We start from the raw sequence: 10,000 nt of genomic DNA, 5'->3' as shown, positions 1-10,000 counted from the left end.
CCGTTGATGAACGGAATCAATGCTGCTATGCACTAGGTGTAGGCACTAAAAGGGAAGGAAAAAGGTACCCAGATATGGTGCACAATGAACAGAGTTTGACGTTTGCACCAAAAATATTGAACCAAATATGGTCCCACTTCCGGAACGGAACGCTCGATCGTTGAGGTTGCAGCAGAACGTGCCGTGCTCACGCGTCGGTTCGTTATTTGTGCCAGAATGTATGCTTACCACCGGTAAGGCTCGTACCTGTGGCCGTTTCGTACCGTGGTTCGTTTGATGCAACCTGCCTGCCATCGTCGTGTGGCAAACAGGGCAGCCGGCCCTGTTTCAACTTTGTTACATTGGAGTGGCCTTTCGGCGTTGACTTCTCGGCAGCCTCTACCGTTGGGGTTATTTGCACGAATGGCTCCAAGCAGCTCCAGGTAAACTTTTCGCCGGTTTTCCGGTACCGGTGCAGTCCGTGGTCCTTCACTTCTCTTATGGCAACATTTTGCGACATAGTTTGACTTCCTTGGTGTATGCGTTTGGGGCTTTTTTTTCAATCAGTGGACGAGAATCAAAGGACCTTCTGCACCCAAATAAGTTCATACGCATATAGTGTGCGTGTGGCTGCGGGTTGGGCCATTGCGGTTCATCAGCGTGATGATTGGTATCGAAAATTGATATTGATTCGTTTGTTAAATTGACTACCAATCCAATTACCGGTGTCAGAATGGCCGGCGGGTACCACCTTTTCACCTACCTTGCGTATCATTTTGGTACATTTTTGCATCTCACACTCCAGCGCCTCCACCGAAGGCAAGGTACGTTGCTTCATTTGTTGGAATGTAATCGAGATCATTACGGTCCCGATGGTCCTATTCCCCCCCGCTACACACACATCTCCTTTGTATCGTATCGTTAACAGTCTGACCTGAGCCTAGCATCGCATCACATCGCGCGTTGCCTAGGAACTGTAGCCCCCGGATTGCTTCGTAGAGAGCGAGAGAAAGTAGAAAAGATTATAATATTTGACCGCTGCGCAGAAGGAGCAGCAGAGAACATGGGGACCAGAAGCGGAACAATAATGAACGAAAGTTCGGGAACAGATACGCAACCGGGAAGCGCGGGGTGAGTTAAAGCGCACATTTAAAGATTCCCAGTCATTTCCAGTCCATACTCGGTGGGGCAGCACACGATGTTCCGACTCTTTCTTCTTGCAACTCCTCCCGTTTCTGCCTTTCCTCGATGACACTAATTACAATGCGTAAAATGTGCTGCAAAGCCCGCCAGCTCGAGGAGGGCAGGAGGTAGAGAAAAGAGGGTAGGGGCCACAAGGGGCAACCATCATCCTCTCGAGGGTCTCGGTTTCTTCATCTCTCAAATTAGCTTCAATGCGGAAAGTATGTTACGGCTTATGGCTTCCCGGTTGCCCTTCCCCTCCCCGCCACCTTTCGGCACCCTTACACTCACCCCCTTCTCGTTCCTTTTTCCGGCTGGAAGCCGGATGTTGCCATGTTGCTTAAGTAGCTGCTTAGACTTAGTAGCCGTTTTTCGGGGCAAGTCTTGACTTGAAGGTTTGGGTGTTTCGCTTCACCCGGGAGTATACGCGGTGGTGGTGGTGCGTGGTTGGCTCCCCAATCGTCCTGTATGGCGGCACCAGCCATACCAGCAGCAGTATGGCGCAGTGCGCTACTAATTTTTCACTTTATCGATCCCTTTTGTGGCTTTTGTGGAAGCTGCCACTGCTGTCTGCTTTGATGGCGAATGGTGGCAGCAGCCCAGCAGCTCCGAGATGGCGTCTCTGTTCCGGCACCATCACACCAGACCACCATAGCGATGGCAGAGAATCGGTCCACCGGAGGATGTTGATTGCGCGCCCCAAGTGTATCAACGATTCGATGCATTGTTCCAAGAGAAGCGAAGTGAAAGAAGGAAATAGAAAAGATGGGTTTGAGGATCCGAACCCAGGCTCGATGCTTGGGTTAGTGGTATGTACACAACACTAAAGCAGGCATTAGCATACGATGATTGTAATGGACACGGTTGCTGATTGGCGATGCTGGTCAAGCATGTTGCATCCTGCCCCATGCTGTTTGCTGGCATGTTGTTTGGTTGAGAGTGTCTTTAAACATTGCGCCCTCTGGACTGCCGCCTGTGTGTGATGCTAGAGGCACGCAGCTTTTTCATATGGCACACCGAACGTATGGCGGTGTCGATGATAATGCGATCAAGTGTAGGGATCAGACGGGAAGCTCGTGTCTTGCTTCACCTTCGGTAACGATGAACCTGTTGATGATCGAATCGTCTCGTCGGGGCCCCAGGAACGACCAGGAAGCCACGTGTCAACAGGAGGTAGTGCTGAGTTCAAGTGGATAACATTTGCTACGCGGCCTTCTCCTCCTCATGACGCCCCATCACGTCGTTGTCGTCGTCGTACCAATCAAACCAACCGGCACCGCACCTCTCGGGCGAACACGGGGCGGACATCCGACATATCGGGTGTGGGCGGGTGTGTATGGCTCGACCGGATAGGCTCGAGGGGATTGTGGTTTTGGCTGTTGTGTCTTCCAGGATACATCCGGCCGCATAGGTGAGATGAGGTTAACATATTCTCTCACTCCCTATGTCGCTCTCTCTCTCTCTCTCTATCTCGTGCTGTTGTGACGTTGTATTGGCAAACTGATGGTGCTGAAGACCGTACACCACCAGTCCTCTCTCCGGTGGTGGATGCCGGTTTTGGTTGGCTGGCTGGCTGGCTGGCTGGCTGGCAGTGTCACGTCTGATGCTTACGTCTCATTTGTCTCCGACATGAAAATGTCATTTAATTTAACGTTTGAATCGCCTTGGTGAAGTCTGTGAAGCCAACCACTTTCAGGTGCCAGGACGCTCCTGGTGGTGGTGGTTAGGTTGACGCAGGTGGAGGTGAAGAGCTACTCAAGCCAGCAGCTCCCCAGATGCTGGGCTCATCTGGTCCAGATGACGAAGCTTGACGGTACTCTTAGTGCTACTTCCATTTGTCGCTGAGATAGTGGTTTAAACCGGAGAATGCTGTTGGTTAAAAATGGGAAGGAGAAGAGGTTCCCTTTGGACTCCACTGATTCAGCCATCATCCTGATGATGATGATGATGATGATGATGGTGACGGGTGAGCCCGGAAAGGATTATGTTCTCGGCTTTGGAACCTTTTTCGAAACCATACACACAGATGGTGAAGTGGGATTGTGTTGAGGTTGGGCTAAGCAGAGTAATACCGTATGGCAATGAGTAAATAGCATCAACAATGAGAAGCTCCCTGTACATTGTCTTATACTCCTAGTCTTCCTTACTCTTGGAGGATTATGGCTGTCGGTGAAACCATAGTGTGCCATGTTGAAATGCCTTGCGTTGAGTCTGGACTCCATCGTACTTATGGATCTGTTTTGGAACACATCAATTCATCGACCAGTAACGCACTGGATGTTGTTTGACAATTTGATGAATGGTCAGTCATCGATCGATCGATCATGTCGAGAGGTGGGAGGTTGAATATATTCAAATGGTTGTGCATTTGCATTTCCAAATCGATCGTCTCGAAATATATGGAAGGTAATCAATGGAAAAAAAAGGAAATGGGCCAATCATTGTGGATTGGCATGAACAATGGTAATGTCCATTCTAAGTGCAGGAGAAGGACCGTTTAAGGACATTTCGTCCCCTTTTCATCTGATATCTACTGACATAGTGTACTCTACTGGAAGTCAAATTGTTTGCTGCTTCAGATTAAGAGGTTTCGATATTCCAAGAGTCGGAGTATAAGAACAAGTAAACAGTCTATAGCCACTCTAGGTCTTGGAGTGAGAAGTACTTAGTAAAACATTAAATTCATTGGTTTGCAAAGGTTTCACCTTTAATTTAGCTCGTCTGTACTGTTTAATAATTGCAACGACACATTGTCTCAAGCTAAATGAAATGATATCTTCTTGAAAATCCTATGAGACAACAACCGAGGGTGAACGATTTGCGATTCCTCGTCGCTTCAATGCAACCAACCGGTCATCGGATGGTGTACTACATGCTACAATATCCTGTTGTTTCTAGTTTCGCTAATACTACCACCTCCCGCCCCTAGAGGGAATTGACGACGGTTGAACGTTTTACGAACAAATCGCTTTGGTACGTGTCTTTGTGTGTGTGTACTCTGCTTGACTTTCCCCCCGTTGGCAGGATACGATGTCCTTTTCGCCATTCGCCATTGATTCCGTTGTTTACATGTTTGAAGAGCGCACAAAGTACCGATTGGCGGCGTATCGCGGAACCGAACCGCTGCACAACCGCTTCCGAACCGCAAGCAAACGCCCAACCTCTCGGCTGGCGGACCGGTTGGTTGGAACAAACAAAATGGGACTCGGGGAAAGGGAGGAATAGTGGCCACCGGAGGGGGAACCTAGTCCCAACAATAAACCTCCCTCCCACGGTGGCAGCTCAACGGGTGACTTCTTGAACCAGAAAATCTCAACGATGGGTCTACTGCTGCTGGTGGGAGGGTTGAAGCCGAGCAGTCATCGTCGCGCCATTCGCTGAATGGAGGTCTAGGCCGTGGTTGCCGTGTCGCCACTCGTGGGCCACTACGATGGCGGCCACGGCCTCGGCCTCGGTTCGGTTCAGTTTATTTGCTGTAAGACTATTATTACGGTTATAAAATATTGATTATCGCTGCGCGAGGCGGAACAGTACCGTTTTCGCGAGCCGCGACCGCTTCTCGAGCACCACGAAGAGGAAGAAGTTAGCGGAAAATGGCTTCAACTTTTGCCAACGGTCCGCACGAACACAAACACACATACCGGAGAGCGGCGCTACCCACAAACGGAGGGGCTGTACACACACTTTAGGGACTTTGGAAGGAAATTTTTGGGGAAAGAAAATCCCTTTTCTGCTTGGCCTACTACTAGAGACTGGCGCCCGCGCGGACCCTGGAAGCTCTAAAACGAGCGGCGAGCGACCGAACCCGGGGTTTCACTGTTTAGTTTGCGTTCTGGTAGCACGGCCCCCGTTGCTGGGCCTTCGCCGTTGTTCGCAGGAAAACTCACAAAAACCAACGAAAAGAAGGAGGAGGAGCAGGAGGAAAGAAAAAAAAAAACGAACGGAACCTTCAGCAACCGCACTCGCTCCGGGTGGTGGTGGTACACTCACTGCCGGAAACTCTGTGGTCTGCTTTGGTTGGGCGTCTTGGGCGCGTCAACCGGCAAAAAAAGGAGGTGGCAAATATTTGCCAAGCGTATCGGTACCTCCTATTCCCTCTCTCCGCTCCCCCTTGATGGTACTGTGCCGTGATTATATTTTGAAAAATTTGTTTTCCCTACCAGAATCAGCATCATCACCACAACCCCCGAAGACCGTCCGTCGAAGGGTAGAGGAAGGTTGGCTAAGCCACGGCTACGGCAGTACACGCACTCCTAACGGCCCCTTGGTGTCTACCCAAAACTGGAAGGTACTGATGACCGGTGGTTCGGTGAAGGATGCGGATTGGGTTGGTTTGCCTTTCCGGTTCCACGACCTTGCCACGAATTTGCCAAAGTTTAATTAGGAACTTCAAATACCTCTCCGCTCTGCCGGCCGGCCGGGTGCACCTTGGAACCGAAAAGTTGAAAAGTAATGGCGCTCACGGCTCAAGTCGAAGCACTTTGAAGCCCGTTCGGCCACTTCGTCACTCGGAAGCTGAAGGTGTCTGAGGCTAAGTAAACGTCTGTCGATAAATTCCAAATGCGAGCGTCGATACCTTAATTATGAATTTAGGTATCGTTTGTTTGATGAGCGAAAGGGAATTCACGATTCTTCTGCAAACGAATACCCGCCCCAGTGGGGAACCCAGGGGTCACTTGTTGCGTGTGCTAGAACTTGTTGACCAGGATTTACCAACATTGCCCATCAACGCCGAGGAAGTCAGAAGTAGTCGTCCTACAAGTGCTAGAAGGTAGGTCCCGGGTTCGCAGGGTTTTTGATAAGATAATTATGGATCGAGTGGACTTATCACCGGGAACACGGGTATACTAAACTATGGTGGCTCGGTTCAGTTTGTTTTGGGCAATCTTCGGTTTCCGCTTCGACCGGAGGCAGCACCATTGGACAGTGGATCAATATTGATCAAACCAAAGCTCTCTAACACCGTTGTTGTCGACTGTCGTGTCCCTCCGGATCTTACGCTCCACGGTACACTTGTACGCGCTTCTGATGAACTTCGCGAGCCGAACCCTCGCGTTCTTCTTCGCTTTGTTTCCGACCTTTATTTTTTTGTTGATTTTCTCCCCCACTCCGCTGGCAAATCGGAAATAAAAATCAATCAACATCGGGCGGTTTCCATCCATCCATCCGTCCGTCCGGCCACGGCCATTGCCTGAGGCTAGTGCGCCGAAGAGTGAATCTGGAATCTACCGGGGGATCTGCCCTCCTACTGTAGCATCATCGGCTTTTTGGTATTTGGTGCGGTTTCCTTTTGGTCACCACATCCTGCACTCTCTCTCTATCACTCTCTCCCTACGTCTTATGCTGGTTCAATATTTGTTCTGCTGCACTCTTCCACCGGACGTTTCTGGAGGGGTACTGCTTCCGTCTCGGTCGGGGTCTTGGAACGTGCTGCCAGATATGATTGGAGCGGACGGACGGACGGCTCAATCTTCTAATCAGATTAAAGGGCTTTCTCGCAACCGTCTCAGCGGCACAGCGACTCAAGCTACTCAGCCCAGAGCCTTAACGTTGCCATAGTGGTGAGGTGGCTGAAGGTTGTCGACCCGAATTTTCTATCCTTCCCTTGGTATTTGTCACCGCGGTTCTGGCGTTTTCCACGGCGATGATGGTGGCAGTGGTGGTTGTGAAGAGTTTTCACGCTCACACAATCTTCCGCGTTCCGGCTCTATGTATTGAGTGGTTGAGCCATTTGCTAATCTAGTGGAAAACCACGTACTAACGAACGAACGAACGGCTTGGTTGTATTCGTTGTGGTTTGCAATATTCTCGAGTTTGAGTGCTACGCGAGAATCCTTTCGAGTTCCAATCGACGGTTCATCGGCAGTATGAAAGAGTCAATTGATACGCATTTCTCGCCGGAAATAAGTGGCAAACAGGGGAAAAGTCTACAAGTGATCGGATGTGGCTGCGTGCTATTAAATTGTCGTCCTACTTGAGGGTGAACCGGCCTCTGAAATGGTCGAAATATTGAGGTATCTTCCCCTCTCCCCCAGGGGTTGCATGCTAAAAGAATCAATTCTGTCACCACCAACGGTACCGGTGGGTGTCGGGGTGTCTGGATGGATATTGTAAACGAATCTTACGAAACCACCAAAGGAAACTAATAATAGATGAGACCGGAAGATGGAAGAGAGAATAATCTTGTAATTCGATTCCACGATGTCCCTATTTCGCATTTCATTAGCCCGTCCGTCCGTTGTGCTTCCGTTGTCTGAGTTGAAGAAGACAAGGGGTGGGCACCCTTCAAGAAGGAGCATTAATTTTTAGAAATAAATCCAGATCGAAAAACAAAGAATACAATACAGAGTCCTTTTAAAAAAACGCGGGGAAAACGTTGTGGCGTAGCAAAAAAAAAGGGAATAGAAAAATAAATCCAAATCCAAACGGCCAAAGAAAGAAAGGGAAAATCGGACGCCCACCTCCAGGCCGCCCCATGGCTCAATCAATCTTAATTTGGCTGATTCGATGACGATCATAAAATTAACTCAATTTGTAACGCGAAACGCGCGCGCGCGTATCAAAGGGAGTAGAACCAAGTGCCGTGCCGTGTGCGGGTATCGAAAACCGAACTGAAATCAATGACTAGGGGGGAGGGGGATGGTTAAATAAAGGTAGAGTGGAGGGGAGAAGGGAGGTGATTCAGCACCCTTTTGGTCAACTTGGGTTGATGCGAATAGGCCACTGTTCGGGTGGTGTGGCGCGCGTGATGAAACAAGGATTTCGGGGAAATCCGAAACCATTGGCATCGGACTTCCGGGCACCGGAACAACGGTTGAACAACGGTTTCCCGTCACCGTGGCCGCGTGTGTTTTGCACTCCGGCTTGATCACACTGGCCAACGGGGAACGGGGATAAATCGAGAGATGAAAGCAAAACTTCCGGTAACCGGTAACCGTGGCGCGTGGCTTCCGGTCGATGAGTTTCGCATTTGTCAATTGATGAGTGCAGGCGAGCGAGGCGAGCGAGACGACGGAACCACCCGTCGGGATACGGGGGAGTGAATGCGAAAGGATAAATAATTCACTCCGGCAGCTTCCGGTGCCCGAAATTTTCATTATTATGCCAACTTTGAGCTGCAAAATGCTGTCTGTTCACCGCCGTCGATGCTGCTGCTGCTGCTGATTTGGAGAAAGTTCTGTCTGTGTTATGTGTGTTTGTGTTTCGGATTTGTTTCTTTAGATCGAGCAGCATCGAGAAGCATAATTGATATCCTTTTGAGTTTGCGACGTGAATTCTGATTCTCTCGCCCGGGCCCCTCCATCGCCTTATAACTTCCGCTTCAAACAAAGCACATAATCTCATCGCTCACCGGGGAACGGATGTATCGACGGAATAGCAAACTTCCCCGTTCGCCGCATGTTTGCCTTCATTTGATTTACTGGACGTCTCTACCGGGTTTCACTTTCCCGAAAACAACATGCCACCCACCGGCAGAGGTCACCACATCACTCGAAGAAGCAGATGAAGCAGAAGAAGCAGATGGATGTAATTTCCGGTGACCGGAAGATGTTACCGGAACAGGTAAAGTTTGAAGTCAATTTTCTTTTTCACTTTTTTGTTTGTTCATGAAAAATTCAAAACTTTCATGCGGCAAAGACCCGAGGGGGGAGTAGGGGTATCATCTGAAACACTTGAATGAAAGGCCAGTCGCACTGATTTGCAGCTGGGCGAGCGTACCGGTGAAGTGGAGAATTTCCGATAGACCCCGCGGGTCTCCCGAGGTGGTTGAGTGTTATTGATGAAACGATATTTGGTTGCTGCCGACACCGCGCGGTACGAGGGTTTGTGCAACCTGAAAGCAGAAGCATTTATTATTTATGCTCGCATAACTTTTCCCGTCAACCACGGGCAGAGGTTTCCCCATATTTTTCCATTTTTTATCACCCTTCTTGGAGCAGACAACTTGGAATTTGGTTCACGACGACAACTTGACGCGCAAACGGTGCCGGTTGGCGGTAGTGGAAGTGGCGAGGGAATCGTTTGATGTTTCTTGGGGAGTTTGTGCTGGGTCCCATATTTCACCGAGCCCGAGCCCAACTCTCGATCATTGCTGTATCATCGTTGCATTGATTTACCGGTTTTTGGTGATTGATTCTTGCTCGGAAGGCCTTTCGTATTTTTTTCCGCTCGTTCTCTGTTTGCGTTTCCTCATGAATGTGTTGCGTGAAAATTTAATGCATTATACACACCGAGAGCCATTCAGCGTACATTGCGGATCAAAAGATGTGAAGTGACATTTGGACCGATTCCTGGGTAGAGGGCAATATGGAGAAGCGAGGATTATGGAAGGAGGGCATTCCGATGACGAAACAGACGCTGGGAGAGGGGAGGTCCTTTTAAGCTTTCCCTCTGTCTAATAATAAAATGTGTTTAGCTCAACCAGCAGTGGCCAGTGTTCTGCGCCAATGGACGTGCTTAAAGGTTTTGCGCATTCCTACATTCCTTGCTGTGGAATGTTGCTGCCCTGCTTTGCAATGCGGTTAACGCGTGCTGTGGGCATCCTTTCTGATGATTCAAAGTATCTTCGTTTGAACTTTTTTACTGGAACACGACATCAAACAACGACACATTTGATTAGAAGAAATAAGGGGGGTTTCTGTTGAATCAATCAATCAGCGATTGGAATACATGGAAAGAGTGACTTATTTGCATATTGGTGCTTCATGTAGATGCAGCTTTTTGCTGTGGTTTATCTATTCTACCCATGACTGGTACATTTTAAAGGCGTATCTTCGTTTTTAAGTCAGCTTTAAAGCCCTATAATTGACCACAAAACTGTTGCTTTCGGTGGGTATTT

At 49.3% G+C, this 10,000-nt stretch overlaps 2 protein-coding genes across 7 annotated transcripts in view; one reads left to right on the top strand and one right to left on the bottom strand.

The window, feature by feature from the left end:
• Positions 1 to 10,000, top strand: part of LOC125949115 (low-density lipoprotein receptor-related protein 8-like) — a 208,292-nt gene that overhangs the window by 36,318 nt on the left and 161,974 nt on the right. The window lies entirely within an intron of this gene.
• LOC125949106 (uncharacterized) overlaps positions 2,622 to 10,000 on the bottom strand; it is a 317,531-nt gene continuing 310,152 nt past the window's right edge. The window contains exon 11 of the transcript XR_007468649.1: positions 2,622 to 2,631. The gene's annotated coding sequence lies outside the window, so the exon portion shown is untranslated. The remainder of the gene's footprint in view (positions 2,632 to 10,000) is intronic.

This window comes from Anopheles darlingi, chromosome 2, assembly GCF_943734745.1.
Source record: "Anopheles darlingi chromosome 2, idAnoDarlMG_H_01, whole genome shotgun sequence".
Lineage (NCBI taxonomy): Eukaryota > Metazoa > Arthropoda > Insecta > Diptera > Culicidae > Anopheles > Anopheles darlingi.
The sequence above is the reverse complement of the archived record's forward strand: the minus strand, read 5'-3'. Positions and strand labels throughout refer to the sequence as shown.